The sequence below is a fragment of the Oncorhynchus mykiss genome, chromosome 1 (assembly GCF_013265735.2).
Source record: "Oncorhynchus mykiss isolate Arlee chromosome 1, USDA_OmykA_1.1, whole genome shotgun sequence".
NCBI lineage: Eukaryota > Metazoa > Chordata > Actinopteri > Salmoniformes > Salmonidae > Oncorhynchus > Oncorhynchus mykiss.
Window position 1 is genome coordinate 92305968 of NC_048565.1, and position 19723 is coordinate 92325690.

Genomic DNA, 19723 nt, shown 5'->3' on the forward strand with positions numbered 1-19723 from the left:
GGGGGTTGAAGACATATTATAGGGGGGGCTGAAGACATATTATAGGGGGGGATGAAGACATATTATAGTGGGGGCTGAAGACATATTATAGGGGGGCTGAAGACATATTATAGGGGGGGATGAAGACATATTATAGGGGGGATGAAGACATATTATAGGGGGGACTGAAGACATATTATAGGGGGGATGAAGACATATTATAGTGGGGGCTGAAGACATATTATAGGGGGGGCTGAAGACATATTATAGAGGAGGCTGAAGACATATTATAGGGGGGCTGAAGACACATTATAGGGGGGGCTGAAGACATATTATAGGGGGGCTGAAGACATATTATAGGGGGGCTGAAGACATATTATAGGGGGGGCTGAAGACATATTATAGGGGGGGCTGAAGACATATTATAGGGGAGGCTGAAGACATATTATAGGGGGGGTGAAGACATATTATAGGGGGGATGAAGACATATTATAGTGGGGGCTGAAGACATATTATAGGGGGGGTTGAAGACATATTATAGGGGAAGCTGAAGACATATTATAGGGGGGATGAAGACATATTATAGGGGGGCTGAAGACATATTATAGGGGGGGCTGAAGACATATTATAGGGGGGGATGAAGACATATTATAGTGGGGGCTGAAGACATATTATAGGGGGGCTGAAGACATATTATAGGGGGGGATGAAGACATATTATAGGGGGGATGAAGACATATTATAGGGGGGACTGAAGACATATTATAGGGGGGATGAAGACATATTATAGTAGGGGCTGAAGACATATTATAGGGGGGGCTGAAGACATATTATAGAGGAGGCTGAAGACATATTATAGGGGGGGCTGAAGACATTATAGGGGAGGCTGAAGACATATTATAGGGGGGGCTGAAGACATATTATAGAGGGGATGAAGACATATTATAGGGGGGGCTGAAGACATATTATAGGGGAGGCTGAAGACACATTATAGGGGGGCTGAAGACATATTATAGGGGAGGCTGAAGACATATTATAGGGGGGCTGAAGACATATTATAGGGGGGTTGAAGACATATTATAGGGGGGGCTGAAGACATATTATAGAGGGGGTTGAAGACATATTATAGGGGGGGCTGAAGATATATTATAGGGGGGCTGAAGACATATTATAGGGGGGATGAAGACATATTATAGTGGGGGCTGAAGACATATTATAGGGGGGGCTGAAGACATATTATAGGGGGGGATGAAGACATATTATAGTGGGGGCTGAAGACATATTATAGGGGGGCTGAAGACATATTATAGGGGGGGATGAAGACATATTATAGGGGGGATGAAGACATATTATAGGGGGGGCTGAAGACATATTATAGGGGGGATGAAGACATATTATAGTGGGGGCTGAAGACATATTATAGGGGGGGCTGAAGACATATTATAGTGGGGGCTGAAGACATATTATAGGGGGGGCTGAAGACATATTATAGGGGGGGATGAAGACATATTAAAGGGGGGTTGAAGACATATTATAGGGGGGGATGAAGACATATTATAGGGGGGTTGAAGACATATTATAGAGGGGGCTGAAGACATATTATAGTGGGGGCTGAAGACATATTATAGGGGGGGATGAAGACATATTATAGGGGGGTTGAAGACATATTATAGGGGGGGCTGAAGACATATTATAGTGGGGACTGAATACATATTATAGGGGGGATGAAGACATATTATAGGGGGGGATGAAGACATATTATATTGGGGGCTGAAGACATATTATAGGGGTGGCTGAAGATATATTATAGGGGAGGCTGAAGACATATTATAGGGGGGGGCTGAAGACATATTATAGGGGGAATGAAGACATATTATAGAGGAGACTGAAGACATATTATAGGGGGGGCTGAAGACATATTATAGGGGGGGGCTGAAGACATATTATAGAGGAGGCTGAAGACATATTATAGGGGGGGCTGAAGACATATTATAGGGGGGGGCTGAAGACATATTATAGGGGGGCTGAAGACACATTATAGGGGGGGCTGAAGACATATTATAGTGGGGCTGAAGACATATTATAGGGGGGATGAAGACTTATTATAGGGGGGGCTGAAGACATATTATAGGGGAGGCTGAAGACATATTATAGGGGGGGATGAAGACATATTATGGGGGGGTTGAAGACATATTATAGGGGAGGCTGAAGACATATTATAGGTGGGGCTGAAGACATATTATAGGGGGGGCTGAATACATATTATAGGGGGGCTGAAGACATATTATAGGGGAGGCTGAAGACATATTATGGGGGGGCTGAAGACATATTATAGGGGGGGGCTGAAGACATATTATAGGGGGGCTGAAGACACATTATAGGGGGGGCTGAAGACATATTATAGGGGGGCTGAAGACACATTATAGGGGGGGCTGAAGACATATTATAGGGGGGCTGAAGACATATTATAGGGGGCTGAAGACATATTATAGGGGGGGCTGAAGACATATTATAGGGGAGGCTGAAGACATATTATAGGGGGGGTGAAGACATATTATAGGGGGGATGAAGACATATTATAGTGGGGGCTGAAGACATATTATAGGGGGAGATGAAGACATATTATAGGGGAGGCTGAAGACATATTATAGGGGAGGCTGAAGACATATTATAGGGGGGGCTGAAGACATATTATAGGGGGTTGAAGACATATTATAGGGGGGTTGAAGACATATTATAGGGGAGGCTGAAGACATATTAGGGGGGGCTGAAGACATATTATAGGGGGGGGCTGAAGACATATTATAGGGGGGCTGAAGACACATTATAGAGGGGGCTGAAGACATATTATAGGGGGGCTGAAGACACATTATAGGGGGGGCTGAAGACATATTATAGGGGGGCTGAAGACATATTATAGGGGGGCTGAAGACATATTATAAGGGGGGCTGAAGACATATTATAGGGGGGCCTGAAGACATATTATAGGGGGGCCTGAAGACATATTATAGAGGGGGCTGAAGACATATTATAGGTGGGGCTGAAGACATATTATAGGGGGGGCTGAAGACATATTATAGGGGGGCTGAAGACATATTATAGGGGGGGCTGAAGACATATTATAGGGGGGGTGAAGACATATTATAGGGGGGCTGAAGAAATATTATAGGGGGGATGAAGACATATTATAGGGGGGTTGAAGACATATTATAGGGGGGCTGAAGACATATTATAGGGGGCTGAAGACATATTATAGGGGGGGCTGAAGAGATATTATAGGGGAGGCTGAAGACATATTATAGGGGGGCTGAAGACATATTATAGGGGAGGCTGAAGACATATTACAGGGGGGGCTGAAGACATTATAGGGGGGGCTGAAGACATTATAGGGGGGCTGAAGACATATTTAGCGGGGGCTAAATACATATTATAGGGGGGGCTGAAGACATATTATAGGCTGGGCTGAAGACATTATAGGGGGGCTGAAGACATATTTAGCGGGGGCTGAAGACATATTATAGGGGGGGTTGAAGACATATTATAGGGGTTTGAAGACATATTATAGGGGGGGGTTGAAGACATATTATAGGGGAGGCTGAAGACATATTATAGGGGGGATGAAGACATATTATAGTGGGGGCTGAAGACATATTATAGGGGGGGTTGAAGACATATTATAGGGGAGGCTGAAGACATATTATAGGGGAGGCTGAAGACATATTATAGGGGGGGCTGAAGACATATTATAGGGGGTTGAAGACATATTATAGGGGGGTTGAAGACATATTATAGGGAGGCTGAAGACATATGATGGGGGGGCTGAAGACATATTATAGGGGGGGGCTGAAGACATATTATAGGGGGGCTGAAGACACATTATAGAGGGGGCTGAAGACATATTATAGGGGGGCTGAAGACACATTATAGGGGGGGCTGAAGACATATTATAGGGGGGCTGAAGACATATTATAGGGGGGCTGAAGACATATTATAAGGGGGGCTGAAGACATATTATAGGGGGGCCTGAAGACATATTATAGGGGGGCCTGAAGACATATTATAGAGGGGGCTGAAGACATATTATAGGTGGGGCTGAAGACATATTATAGGGGGGGCTGAAGACATATTATAGGGGGGCTGAAGACATATTATAGGGGGGGCTGAAGACATATTATAGGGGGGTTGAAGACATATTATAGGGGGGCTGAATAAATATTATAGGGGGGATGAAGACATATTATAGGGGGGTTGAAGACATATTATAGGGGGGCTGAAGACATATTATAGGGGGCTGAAGACATATTATAGGGGGGGCTGAAGAGATATTATAGGGGAGGCTGAAGACATATTATAGGGGGGCTGAAGACATATTATAGGGGAGGCTGAAGACATATTACAGGGGGGGCTGAAGACATTATAGGGGGGGCTGAAGACATTATAGGGGGGCTGAAGACATATTTAGCGGGGGCTGAAGACATATTATAGGGGGGGCTGAAGACATATTATAGGCTGGGCTGAAGACATTATAGGGGGGCTGAAGACATATTTAGCGGGGGCTGAAGACATATTATAGGGGGGGTTGAAGACATATTATAGGGGGCTGAAGACATATTTAGCGGGGGCTGAAGACATATTATAGGGGGGGGTTGAAGACATATTATAGGGGTTTGAAGACATATTATAGGGGGGTGTTGAAGACATATTATAGGGGAGGCTGAAGACATATTATAGGGGGGGCAGAAGACATATTATAGGGGGGTGTGTGCACACACACACACACACAGACACATGCACGCACATACACACACAGACACATGCACGCACACACACACACACACACACACACAGACAGACACATGCCCGCACACACACACAGACACACACACACACACACACACACACACACACACACACACACACACACACATGCACGCACACACACACAGACACACACACACACACACAGACAAACAGCTATATGCTAATGCACTCCTCTCCCTGTTGCTTCTAGCCCGTGTTGGGCCTCTTTCATCCGTTGTCGTTTGCATCACTGAATCACTAACACTGTAATGCACAAAGCCTAAGAGGATATGTCAAAAAAACCCTGACAAAATCACCACATCACAAATATACAAACTGCACCAATCAGCTTATTTTGACGGGCAGGGAAACGGAAAATCGTCTCACCCAGCGCCGATGACAATCAGGACTACCTATTGATTTCACAGGGTATCCTGCCATTGAGATATATCTGCGAACGGTGTAGCCTGCTACACTGGGGACACAGAGTGTGATGGAGGCAGTGATATCTGGGAGTCTGTGGGCTAGAGAGGTGGAAGAGAGCTGTGTGCTGGAGCCCTGAGTGTGATGGGACGTCTCAAGTTGAACGAGAGAAGTCCAAAACACAATGGCTGTATGCAGAGGGAGAGGGAGAGGGAGAGGGAGAGGGGGGTGGCCCACAGCACCATGGCTGTTCACAGAGAGAGAGAGTCCCTGTGGGTGTGGGGTGGAGAGATAGAGGCCCTGTGGGTGTGGGGTGGAGAGAGAGAGAGGGGCCCCACAGCACCATGGCCGTTCACAGAGAGAGAGGCCCTGTGGGTGTGGGGTAGAAAGAGAGAGTAGGGCCCAGAGGATGGCTTCACACACAGAGTTTCCTCTCCAGCGTTCCTCAACCCCACGCCGGTGAGGTCAGCCACTGCAGAGGTGGGAGAGTAATTCAATCCCCAGGCTTGTTCAGTGGCAAGTTTGCATCTCTCTCTCTCTCTCTCTCTCTCTCTCTCTCTCTCTCTCTCTCTCTCTCTCTCTCCCTCTCTCTCTCTCTCTCTCCTTTGACAACGCCATCAAATTAGACACAAACCAGCAGGCCTCTGGAAGAATGCTTAAGTATACCAACCAAAGCCCTAGAGTTTCCTTTGGTTGGCTGAGAAAAAAAGGAAACTCAACTGAAATCTAGATAATAAACAGAGGATAAACATGACGGATTTGACTGGTTGTTTTTTTTTTTTTCTGAATACATTTGAATGTATAAATAAACGTGGTTTATTTTCGGTCCGTGAGTGGCCCTGGTCATGACTATTAGAGAGGAATACTCGTAGGCTACTGCATAGTAAAACATACTACATGTTTAACTTCGTAGTTTCCAGCTGGTGTTTGAGGCATGACAGAAATGGTGATGATATCCGTTACACATCAACCTCGACACAATGACGTGATTGTTTGGAATAACAGGCGAGGCTGTGGAGACCTCGACGGTAAAGGACGTGTGTCTTCCTGTAGGATAACCAACACACTCTGTCCTCAACTGCTGAACCAACTCTGGTTCACTGTTAGAATGATCCTCCCTCTATTTACATCTAGCTACAGTATAGTGATTTACAGCTGTAGTTAGACTGTGGTATCTCACTACTGTGTAGTGATTTACAGCTGTAGTTAGACTGTGGTATCTAACTACAGTATAATGATTTACAGCTGTAGTTAGACTGTGGTACCTAACTACAGTATTGTGATTTACAGCTGTAGTTAGACTGTGTTATCTAGCTACAGTATAGTGATTTACAGCTGTAGTTAGACTGTGGCATCTAACTACACTATAGTGATTTACAGCTGTAGTTAGACTCTGGTATCTAACTATACGAGTGATTTACAGCTGTAGTTAGACTCTGGTATCTAACTTCACTATAATGATTTACAGCTGTAGTTAGACTGTGGTATCTAACTACACTATAGTGATTTACAGCTGTAGTTAGACTCTGGTATCTAACTAAACTATAGTGATTTACAGCTGTAGTTAGACTCTGGTATCTAACTACAGTATAGTGATTTACAGCTGTAGTTAGACTGTGGGATCTAACTACACTACAATTATTTACAGCTGTAGTTAGACTGTGGTATCTAACTACAGTATAGTGATTTACAGCTGTAGTTAGACTGTGGTATCTAACTACACTACAATTATTTACAGCTGTAGTTAGAGTGTGGAATCTAACTACACTATAGTGATTTACAGCTGTAGTTAGACTGTGGTATCTAACTACACTATACTGATTTACATCTGTAGTTAGACTGTGGTATCTAACTACACTATAGTTATTTACAGCTGTAGTTGGACTGTGGAATCTAACTGCTGTGTAATGATTTACAGCTGTAGTTAGACTGTGGTATCTAACTACACTATAGTGATTTACAGCTGTAGTTAGACTGTGGTATCTAACTACACTATAATGATTTACAGCTGTAGTTAGACTGTGGTACCTAACTACTGTATAGTGATTTACAGCTGTAGTTAGACTCTGGGATCTAACTACACTATAGTGATTTACAGCTGTAGTTAGACTGTGTTATCTAACTACATTATAGTGATTTACAGCTGTAGTTAGACTGTGGTTTTCAGTAATAAAGAAGTAGAGTGTTATGTTGTGAGGCAGCTACCCATGCTGGTCTCCGTATATCATTGTTACTGTTGCTGTTATTACTGCCATTGTGTTTGGTATCAGAGGGTGGAAGTCAATGTAAGTCAATGGGAGACGAACGTGGTGCATTTCAAGCCAGTTAACTCTGACTGTAAAAGCCTCGGGGCCTGTGTCCCAAACAGCAGCCCCTCATTCCTTACCTAGCGCACTACCGTTGACCAGAGCCGTATAGGCCTTAGTCGGAAGTAGTGCACTAGCAAGTGAATAGGGTGCCGTTTGGGGACACGAACCCTTCTATGCCTGCAGTGCGGTATGACACTCCTTCTGATACCCCAAGACTAAATAATGCATAACATAAGGTGATGTCATCTAAAAGATGATTAAGCTATTAGTTTTCTAGTTCCACACTTAAGAACGTGATTAGAATAAGTCGTCGTAAGTCATTCTATCAAATTCAGGAAAAATGTAATTCCACATCATACATCTTGCTCGAATTAATACCATCTACGCTTGTAATCACCGTGTCAGAAATCATGTTAAATGAGGAGTAAAATTAAACATTATTAGATAAATGCCATATCGAATTGACTATTATGTGTTGTGTCACATCGCATTAGAGATGCCGTGATAGTGTGGCGAGAAGAGAAAATAGGAAGTCCTCTCTGCACGCTAGGATGGTCCTTTTGTCCGTTATGCTAATGAGGAGGTTCTGCCGGGGTCTCCTGTCCTGTCAGGTGGATCTGGCTGCCGGTGACAAGACTGTTGATTGGTCAGAATGGTCATCTTGTTTGGTTGTTGATTGGTCAGAATGGTCATCTTGTTTGGTTGTTGATTGGTCAGAATGGTAACCTTGTTTGGTTGTTGATTGGTCAGAATGGTCTTCTTGTTTGGTTGTTGATTGGTCAGAATGGTAACCTTGTTTGGTTGTTGATTGGTCAGAATGGTCTTCTTGTTTGGTTGTTGATTGGTCAGGATGGTCACCTTGATTGGTTGTAGATTGGTCAGGATGGTCACCTTGTTTGGTTGTTGATTGGTCAGAATGGTCATCATGTTTGGCTGTTGATTGGTCAGAATGGTAATCTTGTTTGGTTGTTGATTGGTCAGAATGGTCATCATGTTTGGCTGTTGATTGGTCAGAATGGTAATCTTGTTTGGTTGTTGATTGGTCAGAATGGTCATCATGTTTGGCTGTTGATTGGTCAGAATGGTAATCTTGTGGATCAGAATAGGTATAATGTGGTCCTGTGTGACTCAGTTGGTAGAACATGGCACTTACAACAATTCCCGGGGCGAACCATAAGTTCACCTACGACTGTAAAATACTTTGGAGTGAAGTGTCTGCTGAATTAAATATGGTACGACAAAACCATTAAGAACACCTTCCTGATATTGAGTTGAACCCCTTTTTGCCCTCAGAACAGCACCAATTCATCAGGGCCTGGGCCTCTACAAGGTGTCGAAAGTGTTCCACAGTGTCCCACAATGTGTTATTCCATAGTTCTGATATCTTCACTATTATTCTGCAATGTAGAACATATTAGGGGTGGCGGGTTAGCCTCGTGGTTTGAGCTTTGGAATAGTAACCGAAAGGTTCCAAGTTCAAATCCCCGAGCTGACATGGCACAAATCTGTCGTTCTGCCCCTGAACAGGCAGTTAACCCACTGTTCCTAGTTTGTCATTGAAGATAAGAATTTGTTCTTCACTGACTTGCCTAGTTAAGAAAGAAAGCCTGTAATGAGTAAGTGTGTCCAAACTTTTGACTGATACTGTATATATATATTTAGTTTGTCTTTGAAAATGGATCAGCGGACCTACAGAAGGGTGGTGGCCCGTTGCCCATCCCTGTTCTGAAGAATATAACCGTGTTGAAGTTCGGTACATCTGGGAGTGATCTTCTAATGTGCTTCTCTTTGTCAGGTTGATAGATCAGATCTCACAGTGCAGGGCTCATCTATAGAAACTTCAGTAATTAACAGAGTGATTTGAGTTGATTTGAATCGAGTCACACACACACACGCACGCACGCACACACACACACACACACACACACACACACACACACACACACACACACAGGCACAGAGCTGCCTAGCTGGAGAGATCAGGCAGAAGGATTAGGTTTTTCTATTGAATCGATGTAACAGCAAATCAGAAGTCTGCATTAACATACGTCTACAACCATCCTAAAGACAGAGAACCCCTCTCTACTGTCTACAACCATCCTAGAGACAGAGAACCCCTCTCTGTGCTGTCTACAGCCATCCTACAGACAGAGAAACCCTCTCTACTGTCTACAGCCATCCTAGAGACAGAGAAACCCTCTCTACTGTCTATAACCATCCTAGAGACAGAGAAACCCTCTCTACTGTCTACAACCATCCTAGAGACAGAGAAACCCTCTCTGTGCTGTCTACAGCCATCCTACAGACAGAGAAACCCTCTCTACTGTCTACAGCTATCCTAGAGACAGAAAAACCCTCTCTACTGTCTACAGCCATCCTAGAGACAGAGAAACCCTCTCTACTGTCTATAACCATCCTAGAGACAGAGAAACCCTCTCTACTGTCTATAACCATCCTAGAGACAGAGAAACCCTCTCTACTGTCTATAACCATCCTAGAGACAGAGAAACCCTCTCTACTGTCTATAACCATCCTAGAGACAGAGAAACCCTCTCTACTGTCTATAACCATCCTAGAGACAGAGAAACCCTCTCTACTGTCTATAACCATCATAGAGACTGAGAAACCCTCTCTACTGTCTATAACCATCCTAGAGACAGAGAAACCCTCTCTACTGTCTATAACCATCCCAGAGACAGAGGAACCCTCTCTACTGTCTATAACCATCCTAGAGACAGAGAAACCCTCTCTACTGTCTATAACCATCCTAGAGACAGAGAAACCCTCTCTACTGTCTATAACCATCATAGAGACTGAGAAACCCTCTCTACTGTCTATAACCATCCTAGAGACAGAGAAACCCTCTCTACTGTCTATAACCATCCCAGAGACAGAGGAACCCTCTCTACTGTCTATAACCATCCTAGAGACAGAGAAACCCTCTCTACTGTCTATAACCATCCTAGAGACAGAGAAACCCTCTCTACTGTCTATAACCATCCCAGAGACAGAGAAACCCTCTCTACTGTCTATAACCATCCTAGAGACAGAGAAACCCTCTCTACTGTCTATAACCATCCTAGAGACAGAGAAACCCTCTCTACTGTCTATAACCACCCCAGAGACAGAGGAACCCTCTCTACTGTCTATAACCATCCTAGAGACAGAGAAACCCTCTCTACTGTCTATAACCATCCTAGAGACAGAGAAACCCTCTCTACTGTCTATAACCATCCTAGAGACAGAGAAACCCTCTACTGTCTATAACCATCCTAGAGACAGATAACCCCTCTCTACTGTCTATAACCATCCTAGAGACAGAGAAACTCTCTCTATACTGTATGGACTGCCATCCAGTGTTTGTTAGAGGGTATCATTATTATTAAACCCTGTCTGGTTTTTACAAGGTAGGCTTTATAGGTTGGCGTCCTGAATGGCACCCTGTTCACGATGGGCTGAGTTCCAAAAGTAGTGCACTAGATAGGGAATAGGGTACTGTTTGGGATGCTGGCCCCCTTCCTCTACTTCAGTTTTAATGTCTCATCATTATGGAGAAGTTGAATAGGTCACTGCTTGAATAGGTGGAGAGAGGTAGTCAGTGGCAAGCAGCAGATTACATGCTCATATGCTTTAACCTATCATATACCATTACTGTTGTGGATGAGTTGCTTGACCTTTTTATACCGAGAGGAGTTCGTTCTCAGACCGTGGCGCCTAAACGTACCATACTGGATGTTCTAGGTGAGAGAAAGGTTGTGTCAAGCCCAGAAGGATTTAACTTACTAATAATGAATTGGAATTGGTCTGTATTTTTTTTCTTCTCTCTTTCCCATAATTACTCCTGTTTTTACAGTTAAACTCTGTAAAGTATACTACTCACTTTAGGTTATTGTCTTGTTGAAATCATGTATAATCTACACCTCTATATTGAAGGTGTATTTTAAACATTTGTTCTATAACTAAGCATTAAGGCCCGAGGGGGGTGAGGTGCAGTGGATGGCCAATGGAATGTTCTAGAATCAGATTTGAATAAACAGATAAAAATAAACCTTATGGAACCGTGGGGACTGTGAAGAGACAAACACACACAGGCAAAGGCACACACACACACACACACACACACACACACACACACACACACACACACACACACACACACACAAACACACACACACACACACACACACACACACACACACACACACACACACACACACACACACACATACAGAACTTTACGTTTGTTTATATTTTGTTGTTTTGTCTGTGTTTCAGCATTAAATATCACAAACACTTTCCACGCTGAGCTTTGGTCTCATTCATTCAATGACGGACGTAACAAGATATGTGATAGTAGAGTAGTGGGCTGAGGGAACACACTTAATGTGTTGTAGATATGTGATAGTAGAGTAGTGGGCTGAGGGAACACACTTAATGTGTTGTAGATATGTGATAGTAGAGTAGTGGGCTGAGGGAACACACTTAATGTGTTGTGATATGTGTTATGAAATGTAACATCATGTCATATTTTTATTGTACATAACTGCCTTAATTTTGTTGGAACCCAGGAAGAGTAGCTGCTGCCTTGACAGGAACTAATGGGGATCCATAATAAACCCCAGGAAGAGTAGCTGCTGCCTTGACAGGAACTAATGGGGATCCATAATAAACCCCAGGAAGAGTAGCTGCTGCCTTGACATGAACTAATGGGGATCCATAATAAACCCCAGGAAGAGTAGCTGCTGCCTTGGCAGGAACTAATGGGGATCCATAATAAACCCCAGGAAGAGTAGCTGCTGCCTTGCCAGGAACTAATGGGGATCCATAATAAACCCCAGGAAGAGTAGCTGCTGCCTTGGCAGGAACTAATGGGGATCCATAATAAATCCCAGGAAGAGTAGCTGCTGCCTTGGCAGGAACTAATGGGGATCCATAATAAACCCCAGGAAGAGTAGCTGCTGCCTTGGCAGGAACTAATGGGGATCCATAATAAACCCCAGGAAGAGTAGCTGCTGCCTTGGCAGGAACTAATGGGGATCCATAATAAACCCCAGGAAGAGTAGCTGCTGTCTTGACAGGAACTAATGGGGATCCATAATAAACCCCAGGAAGAGTAGCTGCTGCCTTGGCAGGAACTAATGGGGATCCATAATAAACCCCAGGAAGAGTAGCTGCTGCCTTGACAGGAACTAATGGGGATCCATAATAAACCCCAGGAAGAGTAGCTGCTGCCTTGGAAGGAACTAATGGGGATCCATAATAAACCCCAGGAAGAGTAGCTGCTGCCTTGGCAGGAACTAATGGGGATCCATAATAAACCCCAGGGAGAGTAGCTGCTGTCTTGACAGGAACTAATGGGGATCCATAATAAACCCCAGGAAGAGTAGCTGCTGCCTTGACAGGAACTAATGGGGATCCATAATAAACTCCAGGAAGAGTAGCTGCTGCCTTGACAGGGACTAATGGGCATCCATGATAAACCCCAGGAAGAGTAGCTGCTGCCTTGACAGGAACTAATGGGGATCCATAATAAACCCCAGGAAGAATAGATGCTGCCTTGGCAGGAACTAATGGAGATCCATAATAAACCCCAGGAAGAGTAGCTGCTGTCTTGGCAGGAACTAATGGGGATCCATAATAAACCCCAGGAAGAGTAGCTGCTGCCTTGGAAGGAACTAATGGGGATCCATAATAAACCCCAGGAAGAGTAGCTGCTGTCTTGACAGGAACTAATGGGGATTCATAATGAACCCCAGGAAGAGTAGCTGCTGCCTTGGCAGGAACTAATGGGGATCCATAATAAACCCCAGGAAGAGTAGCTGCTGCCTTGGCAGGAACTAATGGGGATCCATAATAAACCCCAGGAAGAGTAGCTGCTGCCTTGGCAGGAACTAATGGGGATCCATAATAAACCCCAGGAAGAGTAGCTGCTGTCTTGTCAGGAACTAATGGGGATCCATAATAAACCCCAGGAAGAGTAGCTCCTGCCTTGTCAGGAACTAATGGGGATCCATAATAAACCCCAGGAAGAGTAGCTGCTGCCTTGCCAGGAACTAATGGGGATCCATAAAAAACCCCAGGAAGAGTAGCTGCTGTCTTGGCAGGAATTAATGGGGATCCATAATAAACCCCAGGAAGAGTAGCTGCTGCCTTGGCAGGAACTAATGAGGATCCATAATAAACCCCAGGAAGAGTAGCTGCTGCCTTGACAGGAACTAATGGGGATCCATAATAAACCCCAGGAAGAGTAGCTGCTGCCTTGGCAGGAACTAATGGGGATCCATAATAAACCCCAGGAAGAGTAGCTGCTGCCTTGGCAGGAACTAACGGGGATCCATAATAAATACAAATACCACAGCTAAAGGCTGTTCTTAAGCACGACTCAATGCTGAGTGCCTGGATACAGCCCTTAGCCATGACATATTGGCAAGATACCAGAAACACCTGAGGTGCCTTATTGCTATGATAAATTGGTTACCAACGTAATTAGAGCGGGACAAATGTACTGTTTTGTCGTACCGTGGTTTACGGTCTGTTATAAACTGATTGGTTCAAGCCCTGAATGCTGATTGGCTGACAGCCATGGTACATTAGACCATATAGCACGGATATGACAAAACATTTATATGAAGTTGGTAACCAGTTTATTAAGGCACCTCGGGGGTTTGTGGTATATGGCCAATATACCACGGCGAAGGGTTGTATCCAGGCGTTGTGTTCAGAACAGCTATTAGCCGTGGTATATTGGCCATATACCACACCTCCTCGGGCCTTATTACTTGAATATATAATGACTGTCAGCCAATAAGCATTCAGGGCTCGAACCACCCAGGACCATACAGGTCTAGGATCAGCCCATGATATCACCACACCACATTAACCAGTGTCAGGAATCAGGACCATACATTGTCAGGAATCAGGACCATACAGGTCTAGGATCAGCCCATGATAGCACCACACCACATTAACCAGTGTCAGGAATCAGGACCATACAGGTCTAGGATCAGCCTATGATAGCACCACACCACATTAACCAGTGTCAGGAATCAGGACCATACAGGTCTAGGATCAGCCCATGATAGCACCACACCACATTAACCAGTGTCAGGAAACAGGACCATACAGGTCTAGGATCAGCCCATGATAGCACCACACCACATTAACCAGTGTCAGGAATCAGGACCACACAGGTCTAGGATCAGCCCATGATAGCACCACACCACATTAACCAGTGTCAGGAATCATGGACCATACAGGTCTAGGATCAGCCCATGATAGCACCACATTACCAGTCTCCTTCTGTCCTGGACAGCCCACTCCAGCTCCATCAGGATAATGTGACGTCTGTTAGACGGATGACCAGGCTCAACAGGCTCATAGCCGAGACCCTTCAAAAACATACAATATTCAAACCATATTCAACGTTTAGGTTGTAATAATATTACCGTTGCGTTTAAAAACATTAGTCTACAGTGAATTCGTTGCATTATTAGTGGGTTTTGACTGAGCCTGAAAACAGGAATGCATTTGAAAGTAAGTGGAGACGGCGAGTGTGGTGCCCACCCAACATGAATGAATAAATGATAGAACTACTAGTCCTAATGGACCTGGCTGCTTAAAGACAGCCTACATTATTTATCAACCCGCCCATTTCCCACACACACACACACACACACACGACACAAAATAATATTTAGATTTTTCTTACAGTCTGTTTTTTTTTTCTCCAATTCCCCGTCTTTTCCCATTTCATGGACTATAAAGTACCCAGAATGCCCTGCAGAGTGATACATCACTTAAAGTTCTCACGGAGTGTGTGTTTGGTTGTCACACGCCATTCACATTCCACATGTGTACCTAAAGGATGTCAAAAGCACTAATGAATAAAGTTTCAGTGTTCTCCACGTCACCCCAAAATGCTTAGACTACCTTCCATAGAAGAAGAGTTGGGACATGTGCTTGTGATTAGGCAGGTTCCACTGCTATCAAAGCCACCTACACATTAAATATTCAACTTTCTCTTCCTCCCAGATCAAGAGGGCTTAAACAGGAGCCATTGTGGACTTTAAACAGCCTGATAAAATGCATTGGAGATCGGAGGGGTATATATAATTGTGTCGTGTCAGGTTAGAGCCCTTACTTGCTATTTGCCGGAGCCGAAGACTCTGTAATGTGGCTGAGACAAGATGAGTCGTAACGATGCTGTCACGGCTGGATAACTGAGTCTATCTACCTTTTAGCTTCGCCATTCTAGTCTTAATGACGGCTGATGAGCTATCTTAACCACATCAGTGTTGTCCTTAAACACACACGCACGCACGAACACACACACACGCACGACCACACAAACACACACACAGCCACACACACAGACACAGACACACACACACACACACACACACACACACACACACACACACAGACACACACACACACACACACGCACACACACACACAACAGGGATTAACTCTGGTTCTGATGTCCAGCAGGGATTAACTCTGGTTCTGATGTCCAACAGGGATTAACCCTGGTTCTGATGTCCAGCAGGGATTAACTCTGGTTCTGTTGTCCAGCAGGGATTAACCCTGGTTCTGATGTCCAGCAGGGATTAACTCTGGTTCTGTTGTCCAGCAGGGATTAACTCTGGTTCTGTTGTCCAGCAGGGATTAACTCTGGTTCTGTTGTCCAGCAGGGATTAACTCTGGTTCTGTTGTCCAGCAGGGATTAACCCTGGTTCTGATGTCCAGCAGGGATTAACTCTGGTTCTGTTGTCCAGCAGGGATTAACTCTGGTTCTGTTGTCCAGCAGGGATTAACTCTGGTTCTGTTGTCCAGCAGGGATTAACCCTGGTTCTGATGTCCAACAGGGATTAACTCTGGTTCTGTTGTCCAGCAGGGATTAACCCTGGTTCTGATGTCCAGCAGGGATTAACCCTGGTTCTGATGTCCAGCAGGGATTAACCCTGGTTCTGATGTCCAACAGGGATTAACCCTGGTTCTGATGTCCAACAGGGATTAACCCTGGTTCTGATGTCCAGCAGGGATTAACCCTGGTTCTGATGTCCAGCAGGGATTAACCCTGGTTCTGATGTCCAACAGGGATTAACCCTGGTTCTGATGTGCAGCAGGGATTAACCCTGGTTCTGATGTCCAGCAGGGATTAACCCTGGTTCTGATGTCCAACAGGGATTAACTCTGGTTCTGATGTCCAACAGGGATTAACCCTGGTTCTGATGTCCAGCAGGGATTAACCCTGGTTCTGATGTCCAGCAGGGATTAACCCTGGTTCTGATGTCCAACAGGGATTAACTCTGGTTCTGATGTCCAACAGGGATTAACTCTGGTTCTGATGTCCAACAGGGATTAACCCTGGTTCTGATGTCCAACAGGGATTAACCCTGGTTCTGATGTCCAGCTAGGATTAACCCTGGTTCTGATTTCCAAATGGGATTAAACCTGGTTCTGATGTCCAGCAGGGATTAAACCTGGTTCTGATTTCCAGCAGGGATTAACTCTGGTTCTGATGTCCAACAGAGATTAATCCTGGTTTTGAGGTCCATGCGGTCCTCAAACCCAATACACTCCACAACCACCCAATACACTGTTAAGGATGAATCTTTAACAGGGACAGCCCTTTCCATCCGGAGGATGAGGCTTTAACAGGGACAGCCCTGTCCATCCGGAGGATGAGGCTTTAACAGGGACAGCCCTGTCCATCCGGAGGATGAGGCTTTAACAGGGACAGCCCTGTCCACAGGAGGATGAGGCTTTAACAGGGACAACCCTGTCCACAGGAGGATGAGGCTTTAACAGGGACAACCCTGTCCACCGTAGGATGAGGCTTTAACAGGGACAACCCTGTCCACAGGAGGATGAGGCTTTAACAGGGACAACCCTGTCCATCTGGAGGATGAGGCTTTAACAGGGACAACCCTGTCCACAGGAGGATGAGGCTTTAACAGGGACAACCCTGTCCATCCGGAGGATGAGGCTTTAACAGGGACAACCCTGTCCATCCGGAGGATGAGGCTTTAACAGGGACAACCCTGTCCATCCGGAGGATGAGGCTTTAACAGGGACAACCCTGTCCACAGGAGGATGAGGCTTTAACAGGGACAACCCTGTCCACAGGAGGATGAGGCTTTAACAGGGACAACAACCCTGTCCATCCGGAGGTACCGGTACAGAGTCAATGTGCAAGGGGTACAGGTTAGTGGTGGTAATTCACATAATATGTACATGTAGGTAGAGTTAAAGTGACCATCCATAGATAATAAACAGAGAGTGTCATTGGGAACACGGCGCTTTAAAACAGAGCCGTACGTTACCTCTGCTAATGATGAAGCCTCTACATGACTGACGTGCAGGCGGCAGGCGCCATATGTAGGCACCATCAACACTTGCCAAGCACAGTTTCACACTCTTAATTTACCGGCTTCCTTGAGAGTTCCTCGCCAGGTGTAAGGCGTCTCGGAACTCAGAAACACGATTCGAAAAAGCCCAAAATGCTTCCTCTCGGTATATTAAACACAGAAAACATGTCTGCATTGATGAGAGCTAATTGACTGTGAAGTGAATTGGAGATCACATCCCACTTAACCCTCGTCATATCAACCCTGTTAGGCTACGTTTACACAGGCAGCCCAATTTGATTATTATTATTTTTTTCTCGTCCAATTACTCGCAGCTGATCTGATCTGATTGGTTAAAAGACCAATTAGTGGCAAAAAAAAAGATCAGAATTGGACTGCCGCAGCTTTTCTGTTAGCTTGGATCATGTGCTTAGTGCTCCGTCTAAACCGTTGACTTTGGCTCATTTACAAGTCATGTTCTTTTATGAGAGAAATTCATTTATCACAGTCACACTTCCTGTAGTTACATTTAAACACCCTTTCAGATTTATATCCGTTTATTCTATTCTATTCTTCTTTTTCTTCCGTTCGTCTTTCCACTTTGGCAAATGTGTCAAGGAGTTTGTCTTATTTTTTAAATATAATTGCAATTAAAGACAAGTTCACAGCGGAACTCAACACTATTTAACCTCGAAAAGACTTCGGGTCCGATAATCAGCATTTTAATAACTAATGGCTCTAATGTTCACATTGAGAACAGAGACACTGTGAACATACCAGTTCATTAGAGCTGTTGTCTCCCTGACATTCCCCCTCTCTCTCTCTCTCTCTCTCTCTCTCTCTCTCTCTCTCTCTCTCTCTCTCTCTCTCTCTCTCTCTCCCTCCCTCTCTCCCTCTCTCTCTCTCTCTCTCCCTCCCTCTCTCCCTCCCTCTCTCTCTCTCTCTCTCCAGACTGTGAAAGTGAATCCTATTAAGTGAACAACTCAGGTTGAAGCAGCAGCCGTGTTTGACAAAGAGTCTGCAGTCAGCTAGTTCCTCTCTAACACACAGCTGCTGTTGACTCCCAACACCAGACGTGTTAAAGATGCTGAGGACTGTCACCAGAGGTAGCACTGTGTGGCCATGCATGAGTGACAGTTTAGCTTCCGTCCCTCTCCTCGCCCCAACCTGGGCTCGAACCAGGGACCCTCTGCACACATCGACAACAGACACTCTACGAAGCCTCGTTACCTATCGCTCCACAAAAGGCACGGGCCTTTTGCACAAGCAAGGGGAACAACTACTTCAAGGTCTCAGAGCGAGTGACGTCACCGATTGAAATGCTATTAGCGCGCACCACCGCTAACTAGCTAGCCATTTCACACTGGTTACACAGGAGTGGGTTCAGGCATTGTGAATACAGGGCTTCGATCGAACGTCAGGACCCCTGACTTCTATGAGTCAATTATTTTACACATCAACAATCAGCAATACCACCCGTACAATTAATTAGCTTTTCTAATTTTGACAGATTATTTTAACACACTGAAATGTAAACAAATATAAATATAAATTTAGCTAAATCATCTTTGTCTATGAAGGTTGAAAGGGAGCCACTCTCATCGACCTGTACAGACTAATATCCTGCAGGTTTTCATCTGGAAGACTGAGTGTTGGCTCAGTGCTGCTGCCTGCTAGTTCATCTGTGGCATGCAGATGAGATTGGTGCTGCCTGCTAGTTAATCTGTGGCATGCAGATGAGATTGGGGGTAATTGCTAAATATTCCTCTTTGTTTCAGGGACCTTTGATGATCCCAGAGCTACACTGCTAGGCCTTTATCAGAGCACAGAGTAATTAGGAGAGGAGAGAAGAGAGAGGGGA